Consider the following 16,600-nt stretch of genomic DNA (forward strand, 5'->3'; position numbering starts at 1 on the left):
TATACTTGCGTGCAGCACAGCTGAGTGTATATACCTGAGCAGCAGAGCTGAGTGTATATACCTGAGCAGCACAGCTGAGGGTATATATCTGTGTGCAGCACAGCTGAGTGTATATACCTGCATGCAGCAAGCTGAGTGTATATACCTGCGTGCAGCACAGCTGAGTGTATATACTTGCGTGCAGCACAGCTGAGTGTATATACTTGCGTGCAGCAGAGCTGAGTGTATATACCTGCGTGCAGCACAGCTGAGTGTATATACCTGCGTGCAGCAGAGCTGAGTGTATATACCTGTGTGCAGCACAGCTGAGTGTATATACCTGCGTGCAGCAGAGCTGAGTGTATATACCTGGGTGCAGCACAGCTGAGTGTATATACCTGCGTGCAGCACAGCTGAGTGTATATACCTGCGTGCAGCACAGCTGAGTGTATATACCTGCGTGCAGCACAGCTGAGTGTATATACCTGCATGCAGCACAGCTGAGTGTATATACCTGCGTGCAGCAGAGCTGAGTGTATATACCTGGGTGCAGCACAGCTGAGTGTATATACCTGCGTGCAGCACAGCTGAGTGTATATACCTGTGTGCAGCACAGCTGAATGTATATACCTGCGTGCAGCACAGCTGAGTGTATATACCTGCGTGCAGCACAGCTGAGTGTATATACCTGCGTGCAGCAGAGCTGAGGGTATATATCTGTGTACAGCACAGCTGAGTGTATATACCTGCGTGCAGCACAGCTGAGTGTATATACCTGCGTGCAGCACAGCTGAGTGTATATACCTGCGTGCAGCACAGCTGAGTGTATATACTTGCGTGCAGCACAGCTGAGTGTATATACCTGAGCAGCAGAGCTGAGTGTATATACCTGAGCAGCACAGCTGAGGGTATATCACTGTGTGCAGCACAGCTGAGTGTATATACCTGCATGCAGCAAGCTGAGTGTATATACCTGCGTGCAGCACAGCTGAGTGTATATACTTGCGTGCAGCACAGCTGAGTGTATATACCTGCGTGCAGCAGAGCTGAGTGTATATACCTGCGTGCAGCACAGCTGAGTGTATATACCTGCGTGCAGCAGAGCTGAGTATATACCTGCGTGCAGCAGAGCTGAGTGTATATACCTGCGTGCAGCAGAGCTGAGTGTATATACCTGTGTGCAGCACAGCTGAATGTATATACCTGCGTGCAGCACAGCTGAGGGTATATATCTGTGTGCAGCACAGCTGAGTGTATATACTTGCGTGCAGCACAGCTGAGTGTATATACCTGCGTGCAGCACAGCTGAGTGTATATACCTGCGTGCAGCACAGCTAAGGGTATATATCTGTGTGCAGCAGAGCTGAGTGTATATACCTGCGTGCAGCAGAGCTGAGGGTATATACCTGTGTGCAGCACAGCTGAGTGTATATACTTGCGTACAGTACAGCTGAGTGTATATACCTGCGTGCAGCACAGCTGAGTGTATATACCTGTGTGCAGCACAGCTGAGTGTATATACCTGCATGCAGCAGAGCTGAGTGTATATACCTGAGTGCAGCAGAGCTGAGTGTATATACCTGTGTGCAGCAGAGCTGAGTGTATATACCTGTGTGCAGCACAGCTGAGTGTATATACCTGCGTGCAGCACAGCTGAGTGTATATACCTGCATGCAGCACAGCTGAGTGTATATACCTGCATGCAGCACAGCTGAGTGTATATACCTGCGTGCAGCACAGCTGAGTGTATATACCTGCGTGCAGCACAGCTGAGTGTATATACCTGCGTGCAGCACAGCTGAGTGTATATACCTGCATGCAGCAGAGCTGAGTGTATATACCTGAGTGCAGCAGAGCTGAGTGTATATACCTGTGTGCAGCAGAGCTGAGTGTATATACCTGTGTGCAGCAGAGCTGAGTGTATATACCTGCGTGCAGCACAGCTGAGTGTATATACCTGCATGCAGCACAGCTGAGTGTGTATACCTGCATGCAGCACAGCTGAGTGTATATACCTGCGTGCAGCACAGCTGAGTGTATATACCTGCGTGCAGCACAGCTGAGTGTATATACCTGCGTGCAGCAGAGCTGAGTGTATATACCTGTGTGCAGCACAGCTGAATGTATATACCTGCGTGCAGCACAGCTGAGGGTATATATCTGTGTGCAGCACAGCTGAGTGTATATACTTGCGTGCAGCACAGCTGAGTGTATATACCTGCGTGCAGCACAGCTGAGTGTATATACCTGCGTGCAGCACAGCTGAGTGTATATACCTGTGTGCAGCACAGCTGAGTGTGTATACCTGCATGCAGCACAGCTGAGTGTATATACCTGCGTGCAGCACAGCTGAGTGTATATACATGCATGCAGCACAGCTGAGTGTATATACCTGAGTGCAGCAGAGCTGAGTGTATATACCTGTGTGCAGCAGAGCTGAGTGTATATACCTGTGTGCAGCACAGCTGAGTGTATATACCTGCGTGCAGCAGAGCTGAGTGTATATACCTGCGTGCAGCAGAGCTGAGTGTATATACCTGCGTGCAGCACAGCTGAGTGTATATACCTGCGTGCAGCAGAGCTGAGTGTATATATTTCTGTGCAGCACAGCTGAGTGTATATACCTGTGTGCAGCACAGCTGAGTGTATATAGCTGCGTGCAGCACAGCTGAGTGTATATACCTGCGTGCAGCAGAGCTGAGTGTATATACCTGCGTGCAGCACAGCTGAGTGTATATACCTGCGTGCAGCAGAGCTGAGTGTATATACCTGCGTGCAGCAGAGCTGAGTGTATATACCTGCGTGCAGCACAGCTGAGTGTATATACCTGCGTGCAGCAGAGCTGAGTGTATATACCTGCGTGCAGCAGAGCTGAGTGTATATACCTGCGTGCAGCACAGCTGAGTGTATATACCTGCGTGCAGCACAGCTGAGTGTATATTCCTGCGTGCAGCAGAGCTGAGTGTATATACCTGCGTGCAGCAGAGCTGAGTGTATATACCTGCGTGTAGCACAGCTGAGTGTATATACCTGCGTGCAGCAGAGCTGAGTGTATATACCTGCGTGCAACACAGCTGAGTGTATATACCTGCGTGCAGCACGGCTGGGGGATGTCGTCCAAAGTCATTCATGGTGACACGGTGCAAACATGGAATCTTATGCTCTATATTAATATCTAAACATATACCTGAAATGAAAACACACAGACGCCAGCATGGATTGGAACAGCCGCGGCATTTATTTTAAACAGGGTTACCTTATAAATATTAATAACTCAAAAACCCAACATATCTAACACATGGACGGAGTCCTGCATACTCAAGTCTACACCATTTACCCATCTGTAATCCATCTTTACACCCACCCGCAGGGGGCGGGCGGCATTCCCCATTTAAGCACACCCCTTTTCTCATCCCAGGTACTGAGGTGCCCCACAGATGCACCCTAAAAACCAATTAATTACACTTAAAGGGGTTGTCTCGTGAAAGCAAGTGGGGGTATACACTTCTGTATGGCCATATTAATGCACTTTGTAATATACATCGTGCATTAATTATGAGCCATACAGAAGTTATTCACTTACCTGTTCCGTTGCTGGCGTCCCCGTCGCCATGGTGCCGTCTAGTTTCAGCGTCTAATCGCCGGATTAGACGCGCTTGCGCTGATGGGTCTTTTACCTTCGGCTCCCTCCGGCAGCAGCAGCGTTCTGGCTCCGCCCCCTTGTACGCATCATCGCGTAGCTCCGCCCCATCACATGTGCCGATTCCAGCCAATTCCATACACCTCAGTCCCTAATTGGCCTTCGACCGTACATAGAATCTTATGCTCTATATTAATATCTAAACCTATACCTGAAATGAAAACACACAGACGCCAGCATGGATTGGAACAGCCGCGGCATTTAATAATATAATAATAATAATCTTTATTTGTATAGCGCCAACTTATTCCACAGCGCTTTTATTTTAAATGGGGTTACCTTATCAATATTAATAACTCAAAAACCCAACATATATAAAATGTCGACTAAGTCCGCTCAGATTCAATGAGGCTTCAGTCCCTAATTGGCCTGTGGCCGTACATTAGACGACCGGTGCCCTTCGTGGTTAAAAGTGAAAAACTGGGCAGCTAAATTTAAAACCACCCACTTCAACACCAAAGATGAAGACCATTCCAGGAGGGCTCTGGTGGTGATCATTACAGAAACCATAAACGCCATCTATAACATGATTCTGGAAGACCATCAAATTTCTGCTAAGACGATAGCCGAGACTTTGAACCTTACCAGAGAAAGAGATGGGTCCTGGACATGAGGAAGGTGTTTGCCTAGTAGTTCCCGAAATGTTTGTCAGCAGATCAAAAATCTGTGTTCGAGTGCTCACCTCCTGGGAAAGTCAGCAGTGTTTTTGGCAGGATGCTGATGCTTTCCAATCTTGACCAGTGAAGCTGGATAAGAACTGGATTTTTATGTATGATCCCTAGTCAAGAGAGGTGTCAAGAGATTAGAGATATAGCGGTTTCCCACTTCTAAAATCCAAGATGATAGTGGTTGTCTTCTGGGATACAGATAGTATATTGCTTGTGGACTGCCTTCCACAGGGGGCCACTATCACGGCTGTGTATTGTACAATTCTAGATAAATTGAAGGAGGGGTTGAAGTCCAAAAGGCTTGGAAAGTGGACTCAAGGTGTCGTGTGTAGTGCCTCACAGCGACCAAGACTCGAGGTCCATGCGGAGGAGCTGGCGGGGGTAGAGGTGTCACTTGCCACAGTGGATCTACCAGACTCCTCCCCGAAGGGATGCATGGAACCTCGGCCAAGGCACCGCTAGGCCTCTTCCAGGCAACGCTGGGTGATGGTTACCTGAATAAGTGTAGTGGACTGGATGAGTTGTCACGCATGACGCCACCATTCCCTCACAATGTTGATATACGGCGGTAGAATAAAGAGAGTCTACACACATAAATTGAACTTGAAAACTCAATCACTCGGAATGGGCAGTGACCGGTGAACTTTGCTGTATACTTGAAGACAATACAGCTTACTCACACGTGCAGGAAAGAGCTTTACAGTAGATGGTCAGGGAGAAGAACACAAGGTGAAACTGGGCCTACTGTCTAAGTTATCTGTAATGCTCTGCTCCTGGACACACAGACTCCGGGACTCTGAATAACTCCAGAGGGGACTGGGGGCACCTTACCTTAATTATAGCTCACTTACCTATAACCAAAAAACCATACCAAACAACTTCTTGGTGAAAACGTGGGTTGGCCACAGCTTTATTAAATAATTCAAACATATAATTTTAACTTTACTATTTAATTTTAACTTTACTAACTTTATCTGACTCTAACCTCCCATGCCTAATTGAACTATTGTTAATACTGTAACGGCCCAGAGGACGTTCGTAAGCCCCTATACATGGGCCTGTAAACCTTCCTTTGCGCTGTAGCCCGCATGGGAAGCTCCCGGCCACACGGCATGCGCCGTACGCCTACGGTGCATACCGCCCCCCCCCCCCCCCCCCCCCCGCCAACCCTCTCCAGCACCATCTCCACCCCGTCCTGCAGTCCGGACAAAAAGGTGTCCAATCCCACCTCATTGAGGTGTACGCCGTCCATCCTCAGAGCACCTTTTTCCTTATCCTCCAGCTCCCAGTGGCGGACTGCCACTCCACCCAGCGATTGCACGAACCTGGACATGCGTAAATTTATTACTTTCCTTGCTCGTTCGATGGCGTCCATATCCCTGGCACCTCTCCAAAATCTCCGAGCCACTATATCCGACCAGACTAAGGTGCAATCATTAAAGCAGTCCCGGAAACGAAGCAAGTCCTGCTTCATGAGTACCAACAAATCGTTCATCTTCGTGACACCTAAGTCGTTCCCCCCGGCATGCACGACCAGTATAACTTTCCGGGGGGTCCACTTGCTTATTCTTAGCACCAATTGTAACAGACGGGGCCATTGAAGCCCCCGCACTCCAACCCAATTAACCAGTGCTCCGCTCAGACCCAGGTTCCTTCCCATGGGTCGTGTTGCCGCTCTCTTCTCGGCCCAATATATGAACGAGTGTCCCAGGATTCACACATGCCATGGTTCGTGCGCTGCAATAAAGAAATGATATAGGAAAAACAAAACCCTAATATATCCGAAACTTCTATACCGGAATTGCCATTGTCCGAAAAAAAAAAAAAACAAATATAGCCGGCATCTCAATCTACCACCGACGCCCCTTCAACAACCCGATCTGGCCTGACATACGATTTATAGGCCTGTGATTTCCATCTTCCCAACCTTTTCAAACCGTCCTCTGACATGCCGTGCGCTTCCGCAGTCGTAGCAGCCCCAATCCTGAAGGAATGGGTTCCAAATTCCGTCGGATTCAGTCCCAACTCCTTCAACGCCGAACGCAAAACCGCCGAAAACTGAAAACGGGTAAGCGGTGCCCCCGATGCATGGGCCAAAAATGTGCAGACAGCCGGGCGCCTAGCGATAAAACGTCTCAATATGCCCACCGGGCACCATCTGTCCTCCGAACTGTTAATGGTCAGCCAGTCGCCTCTACCATACAAATCCGTCTTCGACTTCCTGACGCAAACTTTGACCGTTGACTCTGTGGCAATCACATCCTTTTGTCCTAAACCCCCGGGTTTTGCTTTGCTTGCTGGAACCAGCTCGCCGATGCGCAGCGCCGCGAAAAAAGCGAGTGAAAATGCTGATCTGAACAACAACACCTCGAATGCATCCGAGCACACTCTATCCAACGCCGACAGTAGCCTTACTAACAATTTTAGCGTAATGGGTCGCCGTGTATCCGCTATTACTTTTTCCTTTCTCCAACCCCGAATAATCTGTTGGAACACAAAATCTTTCGTCACATCCGCCAAACCGTGTAACTTTAAGAGGAAAGCGACCCCAGCAAGATGTTTTTTAGCCACACACACGGACGACCTATTATCCCGCAATCTCGCCAACATGTCTAACGTTGCCGCCCTCGCTCTTACACCCCCTACCACCGTTCCTCCCACCAATCTCAACCATGTTGCCCAAACCGCATTATAACTTTTCCACGTCGACACAGCCACCGATGACTCCACCAGCCTTAGCAGCTCTCCTCGGCCAGGTTCCACAAGGAAGGCGGGCACCGTACCCCCTCGGCATCCGCCCGTGGGTGCCGCTCCCTGAACTGGTCCATCTGTGAACGAGAGAGTGCATCAGCCGCTCCATTGTCGCAACCTGGGACATGCTTCGCACGCAAATAAATATTACTTTGCAAACATCGCAATACCACGTGTCTCAACAACGCCAAAACCGGCGGGGACCCTGAAGATTGCTTATTTATGGTTTGCACCACCGCCGCATTGTCAGACCAGAAACAGATCTTACGGTCCCGTAACTCTGGTTCCCATAATTCAATAGCCACCACCACCGGAAAAAATTCCAGCAAAGTAATATTCTTTGTCCACTTTCTCTCTTTCCATGACCTTGGCCAGGGTTCCTTGCACCAATGGTTATTATAAATCACGCCGAAACCGCCCGATCCCGCCACATCGGCGAACAAACTGATCGCCGGGCCTTCTACATCCTCCTTGGGGCATACCACTTGCCCGTTGAAAGAATGGAGGAAGACCCTCCATATGTGCAGGTCTGCTTTCATTCCTGCTGTCACCCGTACGAAATGATGCGGCTCGCGAACACCCACCGTCGCCAATGATAATCTCCTAGAAAAAACTCGACCCATTGGGATAACCTTGCAAGCGAAGTTCAATAAACCCAACAGAATCTGCATCGGACGCAGTGTCGCTTTTTTGCATTGGGCCACGTCCCCCACCACTTGGCGTAGCTTTGCCACTTTTTCCTCTGGTAGCCGGAAAACCATATTTACCGAATCAATTTCGATGCCTAAAAAGGTTAAGCACGTGACCGGGCCCGACGTCTTTTCCGCCGACAGCGGGACTCCCGCTAAATGCATGAGCCTTTGAAAACTCAACAATAAAAAAAACGCAATCCCCAGTTGTTTCTGACCCGACGAACAAAAAATCGTCCAGGTAATGTATTACCGATGTGATGCCCGTTTCATAACGTAAAATCCACTCCAAAAATGAACTAAACAACTCGAAAAAATAACATGAAATGGAGCATCCCATCGGCAAACACATGTCCACGAAAAACCTGTCCTCGATCCTACACCCTAGCAAATGGAAGCAATCCGGGTGGACCGGCAGCAGCCGGAACGCCGATTCTATGTCGGTTTTTGCTAACTGGGCAAATCTGCCCGCCGACCTCACTAAGCGTACCGCGCAGTCGAACGACGTGTAAGCCACGGCTGCCTCTGCCTTAGAAATGCCGTCATTTACCGATCCGCCGCTTGGGAACGATAAACGATGGATGAGTCGAAACTTGCCGGATTCCTTTTTAGGCACAAGACCCAACGGGGACACCCGCAAGTTTTCGAATGGAGGGACATCAAATGGCCCGGCCATACGGCCCAGCTCCACCTCCTTCATAACCTTCTCCGTCACTAACTCAATGTCGTCTCTTGCCGACTTTAAGTTAGGGCATAGCGTCGTAATTGGCTGGTCAATGAACGGTATTCTGAAGCCTTCCAAAAATCCCGCTCTAAGGATTCTTGCCTCCTGTTTCCTGTGGTATCTGTCTAACCACGGATCCAGGAATCGGCTTTTTACCGGCGTTCGCAGGGCCGCCGGCATCACCCACCGCGGGCGTTGCTCTTTGCTTGCGGAAACAGCGCACTGCCGCGTGCTGACCCCCGCATACCGAGCACTCGTGCCTGAACTTGCAGGTGGCGTAAAACCTGCAGTGGCCCTCATTGTATAACCAACAAGAGCCGTTTGGTCTAGAGGAGGCCGCGGGCTGCTGGGATGTGCTCCCCGCGGCTGCCCCTGGAAAGGACGCCTTAGCTGGCCGCTGCGCTAGAATCAATTGTATCCACACATCAGTGGCCTTGGAGGCCCAACTGATGTGACTTTTACCCGAAATATGACGCCTAAAGTCCTCGTCATAGCGCCACCAGGCCGCACCCCCATGCAGCCGATAAGCGCTATAGATGGTGTTTAAGTACACCATCATCTCCGGACCTTTTGCAGGCTGATGCTGGCACGTAACACGTACCATTACCATATATGCCTGCAGCCAGTTACCAAAGGTCTTCGCTATTTTAGGCTTCTTGTCAGATCCACGCTCTGAACTCCGCTCCTTATCGACCATTACGTGGTCCGCCGAAAGCAAGGACCATATATCTATATAAACACCACTCTTAATCTTTTCCAGCACGTCATCCGTCAAACCGACCCCCAGCAGGGCGACACCACAATATAACGAATCACCATATTGCAAACCCGCTGACGGGTCAACATCCGAACCCGCTACTGAGCTAACACCGGTACTACCCACAGGCGGGCCTGAACCCCCTGGAGCACAGGACACTAAAAGCCCTTCTTTAGGTTCAATCCGGCTCAGCAGCGACCGCAACAAACCAACCACATCACTTCTCTCCGCAACCGCTGCGGGATCCATAACACATTTTAAGACATCATAAATTTCAGACTCACCAGCTGGACCGACCTCCGGCGTTGCCAAGGGTGATGTCCCCGCTGTACCGCTCCCGCGGCTCCTGACCGACTCGTGTCTGGGCTGCTGATCTGTCGGATACAGCGCCCTTCCTCTGCTTTCGGACTGCGACATGCCAGGCTGTTCCCGCCTTGAACGACTCTGAGCGTGGTCCTGCCAACGTTGATGTTCCCGGTCCTCACGATAGAGGGATGACTGCGGGTCCGACCGCCGAGGCTGTTCCACAAATCGCTGCGGTTCCTCTAGCCCGCTGCTGGTACTCGATTTGCGCGCCCTAACACTGCCGACGCGTGCCAATCCTGGCTGCTGCGCTTGCTCCCGCTCTAACCGCTCCTGCCTCTCCTGCCTGGCTCGCGCCTTCTGCCTCTGCCTTGCCCCCTGGCCCTGCCTCTTGGAGCTCCTGCGCGGGGGCTGGGATTGTGGATGGGGGTAATCTGCGTATTCAGCTGATGGGGCAGTGTATCGGGGGTTAACATAACACCGCCGATAGGAAACCGTTGGCTCATATGGGTCATTGTATGTCAAATGGCCCAACTGCTGCGGCCCCGCTACGGCCATACTCTGCGGAGGGATTAATACGTGTCTGGGGGGCTGTTGCTGAGTGCGACTGATAGGCCTGCTGGCGGGAATGTACTGTCGCCTCCTTGCCCCCTTTTCCAAAACTATGTGGCCTTCTTCTTCTGAACTGGCTAGTTCCCCTATGGGCTCCCCTAAACTGCTTCCCCCCTCCCTGCTGCTGCCGGACCCACTGCTGTAGCTCTCTGGGCTATGTGTAGGGGGGTTGTATGTAGGCCTGCTGGCTGCCTTTTCTTTCCCCTTCACACTGCCCCTGCCCTCTCTACTCTTGTAGCCTGTAACTAAGCTGCTACGCACCTCCCGCGCTGCCCTCCCCCCCCACGTGCTGTGCCGCCATCTTGCGAGGACGAGCGGCCTAACCGCGTGCTTCCCTGCCTATCTTCGCTCTGCCTGAGCTCACCTGCCGCTGCCGCTGTAGTCCTGCGCCCGGATGCGCGCTCGTGCCGACGTCCAGAGCCTGTCCCAGCTGTTGAACCAAGTCCTCCGCTTTCAGGGTCCCCGAGGACTGCAGACCGTAGAGCCTGTGCTGCCGGTCTCCCTGCCGCGCCGAGGTACCGGCGCCCCTCCTCTGCTAGGGCTTCCGGACCCTCTCGGGCAATCGCTGACACGGCTGTCCCTTCGTCCTCCTCTCTTCCTCGCTGGGCTCGGGCTGAGCCTTGCCGGCGGCTGCTTCCTTCCCCGCGGCCGCCCTCGCGGAGCCTCTCCCTGGATGCCGACGTCTTCCCTCGATGCCTGGCGTTGCTCCTCCTGCCCGGCGGTCGTTGCCTGGACCGTGGATGTCCGGCATGTTGCCAGCAGCTCCTCGAGCCACCGGGTCCCGTCCTTCTTCACCGCTTCTCTGATCATTCCCTGTAAGTCCTCCATAATTGTAATCCACAGGTGTCTTTTCCTCTGGGCTGGCGCTCGCACGATCCTCTTCCTCCGCTGCACGCCTCTTCCCCACGATAGTCCCGGACTCCCTTCGCTTTCGCCGGCCTCTTCTTCCACCCGATAATCCCGCTCTTTCTTCTCTTTCGCCGGCCTCTTCTTCCACCCGATAATCCTGGTCTTCCTCCTCTTTTACCCGGCCGCTTCCTCACTCCGATCCACCGCTCGATTAATCAAGTTTGTAATCCGTCTTCTTCTGCCGCTCCTTCTCTCATGCTAGCTCCAACTCACACTGATTTTCCCGCTCCCCACTCCCATCTCTTCCTGTCTATAGCTCCTCCCCTTCCCCCTAACCGCTCGCTATTCAACTTACCTAGTTCACTCCCGCCCCGCCCCCAGTCCCACGCCGCCTCATTAATCATTTTGCGGCATACAAGGACACAACACTCTACTAACACTCAGTCAGTATTCCTGAAGTAGACACTGCACGGCGGACTCCTTTACTCCTTTCACTCCTCAGAGGTGGTTCCTGGCATAGAGGGCATCAGGGTACCTTTCCTCCTCTTCCACAACTTCACCACATGAGGGTTGAAGGTACCCCTATGTGGCTGGCACTCTCCCTGCTTTCTCTACCGTTGAAGTAAATAGAAGACCACACCTTGCTCACAATCACTCATATTTATAGAAGGAAGACATCACATGATGAGAAAAACTTGTTAAACTTTTTCCAGACATATCCCTGCCTCTTTCAGACATTAACCTCTTGCATGCTGCAGCTGTGCAATACACATAACAGCAGACAAGACCCTTTGCACAGTGCATCCACATGACATGTATGATAATTATGGAGGGGCCAGAAATAGGTGTTTCGGGCCACTACACGTGTTCTTGCATGACAATGGCTCATCCCACACAGCAGCCATCACCCAGAGCAGTGTTTCCCAAACTCTAGTCCTCACGACCCCCAACAGATCATGTTTTCTTGATTTTCTCAGTATTGCTCTGAGTAATGTAAATATTGTCAGTGCCTCAGACATTGCCACAGGTGTTCTTTCTATAGTATTCCTGAAAACATGACCTGTGGGGGGGGCATGAGGACTGGAGTTTGGGAAAGACTGACCCAGAGCAACCTGGGCTTCAAGATGCTGGATCATCCTCCTCATTCACCCGATCTGGTCCCCTAGGACTATCACCTGCTGTATAATTTGAAGAAACGCCTCTAGGAAACCAAGTTTGTCTTCATTTCTTATGCAATTTCAGCAGCCTTAAATAGCCAGAAAATGACTGTGATAGGCTGGGAACAGGAAAGCTGTATTTGTGTATTGACCCTTTAAGAGTTGGGCCAAGCGTGCAGGCAGCAACCAGAGGCAATAGTGCGGCACAGAACATGTGGACCACGAGGATGTCTACGACTTCAGGAAGGGGGAAGTGAGAAAGAGTGACTGGTAGCCAAAACATCACTGAGCTTTTAATGAAAGAACAGGAAGAAAATGTTTCCTTCCTCCCTCTTATGTCTCAGTTCCCTGTGGTTAATGAATGTCAAAATACTCAGCGGTAATACACCGTTAGCTTCCTCTTTGTCACATTTCGAATACTCTTATTTGGAAGGTTTCTCCTTATATGGTACCTCAGCCACATCAATAGAATTACTCGATAGTCATCCAAACCAGACGATTTCAGCAGGACTAGACGACTTTCACATTTGTACGAGGACTTCCTGAATTTCGGGGAGTAAAAAAGTATTATGCATATTGAATTTCAAGACCCAATCCTTTTGTTGTCCCTGGAGATTACCCACCCCATCTGATTTTGGCTTTATCTACTATAACACATTAAAGATCAGCTGAACGGAGCGTTCATGGGTTTGTATAACCAGTGGGGGATATTCTTGGAGTGGATGCTACTTCAATGCTTCCAGGTGGAGTTGCTTCTGGAGAAATACGCATGAGACCCAGCCAAACTTCTAGCTGCTGGTCCTGACCGCATCCCCAGGTTATCACCAGGCCGGGGTCTCTTCTAAACTGTGTTCGGACTCAGTTAAATATCCAACAGGCATGAGCTGCATTGCAACGAATTGTAACTTTATTGATGAGCAATAAAACTTCTCTGGAGATATCCGGGATGTTGGTTCTATTTTAACAACTATTGCAAATTTACTGTCTGTTTGCACAAAAGATGCAATCGCCGGCATACACAGAGTTCCACAACCTTTTTAGTTTCCATTAAGTTCAAGCCTGTATTAGAATGACCTCTAATATTTTGGTCTTGCAACAACTCCCTCTCCTCTCCGAAGAGAGGAAGAATATCCACCGGAGTATATCAAGGGATTGGAAGTGCCACTGTAAAACTGGAGGCTCAATTTGTGGAAGACCCCAGGTTCTGGTACCAACTTCAGTCTAACTTCACTGCTACTGGCAGAAGCAGGCGCTGCTATATCTTTTACCACTAGTCCTTCAGAAAGTGACCGATGTCGCCAGGCCACGTGCTTATTCCTCGTAGGACAACAGCAACCACGTCTTGTCTCTCTACTTCTCCATCTGACTGTGGCTAAACATGGAGCACTTCTCCTGTTGGCACCCAGTGAGCTGCTCCTCCCCTTAAAAGTGCCACAGGCTAGTGTCATCTATCAGTAAACATTGTAAGACATTAATGTAAGGGGAAGCATGGAGATGCCAACCCCTTACATTTGAGGGAGTCAGGGAAAATAGTAGTCTTTGGCCAATGGCTATTGAAGGTATATGGGCACCTTTAGACATGAGATTGTTGGTGAATCCCATCAAAATGACCAGGATCCGCTGGCTACAACTCTATGTCTATGGCCAAATATTCCACCTTGAGATTTCCATCCACAATTGGATGTTCTAGTTTATTAATAGCGGTTCATAGGACTACAGGCTATCATTCTCTGTGGGATTCCTGACAGGTGTGCAGCACCTGATTAACCTTCTAATTTTAGGCTCGTACACGGGACACATATTGGTTTTTCCATGTCTTTGGGAGGCACAAAAGGTGTTAGCATCTCCTTTTACAGATGCTGAGCTAATCAGTTTTTATGCAAACAGTAGGAGTAACCAGGAGAAGGCAACATCAAGTGAACAGAAAGCCCAAAATCAAAATTCCTGATGGGTCAGAACTGAGTACAAGAGGAAAACATCCAGAAAATCTTGGCTCCAGAAAATTGGTGACTTGAAGCCTAATTTCCTTTTTGTGTTTGAGCCTTTTTACCGGTAGCCTAGGGGCTGTAATAGTGACCATAGGACTGGAACCAAGAGTCATATGTTTTCAGAGAAGAGCCCATGAGTGTTTTGAATTTGAATTGGCTGCCTAAGCTTTGAACCAAAGGGTGCAGTGGATAGATGCTGTAAGTACCATGCTGTGAACCAATGATTTACCTGCATCCAGAGAAGCCTCACTGGGGTACTTTTCTACAGAGGAAAATTGATTTTACAAATTTTGCCTTGGGGACTTGGGTTTTTTTGCCTTCCTCTGGATCAACACAGTAGGATAGACAGGCTGGACTAGATGGACATTGTCTTCATTCGGCCTTACATACTATGTTACTATGTTACTATGTTGAAAGAGATGCCTTGGTGAGTCCAAAAAGGAAACATCTGCCATGAGGAGGGTGGTAACCTTGGCTAGTTGAAAGACCAGCAGGTCTAACAGAAGCCAAACTGGTTGCTTGGCCAGGAAGTCTTGGCGAACTGCTTGCATGGAAGCTTTCACTCATTGAGAGGACTTCACCAAAGTCCCCCTGTACTAAGTTTTCGTTCTTTTCAGAGGGATTGCCAGCGCATGCCTCCAGTCAAGGGAAGTTAATGAGCACTACTTTGGGAATTAGATGTTGCCCTTTAAATAAAGGCTGACACAAGAGAGGTCTCCACACAGTAGGGCAGTGAGCAGCCTCCTGTGAAGGGACCAGTCAGTTAAATGGCCAAGGATACCCATGAATAATAAGAGAATCCTAGGAAATTTGATCTCTACTAGAGACACAGATCATGACCAGTCTTTCTCAGTGGGGACATATCTGGAGTAGGTGAGACCATGGATAGCATTCATAGAGCCTGGAAGGAGTCATGACTGACCATACTGGGATTTAGTGCTGCACCTAAAGCAAATAAAAAAAGGGATCTACTGAAATCGCTTGGGATGTCGAACTTGGTATGTTGCGGTAAGTTAGAAGTACAATCAGGTTAGCCCTACCCTAGGATGTTCTGTGGCCAAGTCTTTGGGTCACTGGCAAGGAACCAAAGAGCCAGGGATGTGCAGACAGGCTGTTTTACCAGTGCAATGCAAATGGATAAAGTAATGGCTCCAATAAGAACATGTAGAGGAGTGGTCCCCCTCTATACCCTACTCCTGTGCCAAAAAAGGAGGAGGGCAGAGCAGGCCAGTATATCGTGGGCATAGGAGACAATAAAAATGTCCATGCCCACTGCTATTAAAAAGTGCCTAGAAGTCTGCAGTCGAGCTGGAACTTAATTAAAGGCTACATGGTTGAAATCTGATTTTATGGCCCAACTACATGGTCACACACTGCTAGAAGGAAAAAAGGTTTGAGTGTGGTCTAATAGGCCACAGTCAAGCCGTGGCCAAAATGTGATAATGTGGCCATACTGCAAGGTTGCATATAACCTACAGGCAAGGAAGAGAGACTGGGTGCAGCCAAGTAGGCCACAGTGGAACTGTGGCCTAAATCTGATGACACAGTTGTACCGCAAGATCGCATGTCACCCCAAGCTGAGGAGGTTTAGGGATAGACTGTAGCGAAGTAGGCTGCATTGCAGCCAGGGCCCAAATTTGAAGCCGCAGCTGGTCACAAGCTGCCTGGAGTTGAGGAGAGGTTGATTTTGGCCCACTAGACCACAGTAAAAGCCACAGTCTAAATTTGGTGGTACAGCCTGATCATCATGTCCTGTGTTGCCTCTTGGGTTGAAGGAGGGCTCTGCCTAGTAGGCTGGGAGAAGCCAGGGATGCAATTTTCAACATTCCAGACCCATTTTGAGGACAGCGGCATGTAAGGCGTTTGACTGGGGAGGCACACCTGTCAAACCCTAACACAGGTGTCCTAAAGCAAGCTCAAGGAAAACAGAAACCTCCCATGGAGAAGAGCAAAAAACTGCCACAAAAGGAGGCAGGGCTGATTAAAGTCCAGCCATATGGTCCAGACAAGTGAGAGAATTTAGGGAGAGATCTTATGGTGCCATTCTTTCCTAAGCCTGAAATACCCCATCTTCTACTTTCCCAGACTCTTAGGAGGGTCAGTCCTTCAGCAACTGTCACCCTGGTGTGTGGCCCCTAGTGGCAGCAGCTATACCCATGGTCTTCAGTGTCTGCTAATAACATGTGCAAGAAATCTAGATCAAGACAATTATTTAGTTAATTAGGGGTGGAAAACCCAAAATTGGAGAAAAGTAGGAAAATTATTCATGTGAATGTAAATATTAGTAAGTGAAGAAGCAACACTGCACCTTTTGTTTTATGGAATTGGGGATCTTACTTCATACTTCAGCCAACTTTCGCCTCTCACTTATCTGCTGTTCTTTGGTTGCTCCTTCAATCCACTGTATCTTGCTTAGCCTCCTC

Source organism: Eleutherodactylus coqui, chromosome 2, assembly GCF_035609145.1.
Source record: "Eleutherodactylus coqui strain aEleCoq1 chromosome 2, aEleCoq1.hap1, whole genome shotgun sequence".
Taxonomy (NCBI): Eukaryota; Metazoa; Chordata; class Amphibia; order Anura; family Eleutherodactylidae; genus Eleutherodactylus; species Eleutherodactylus coqui.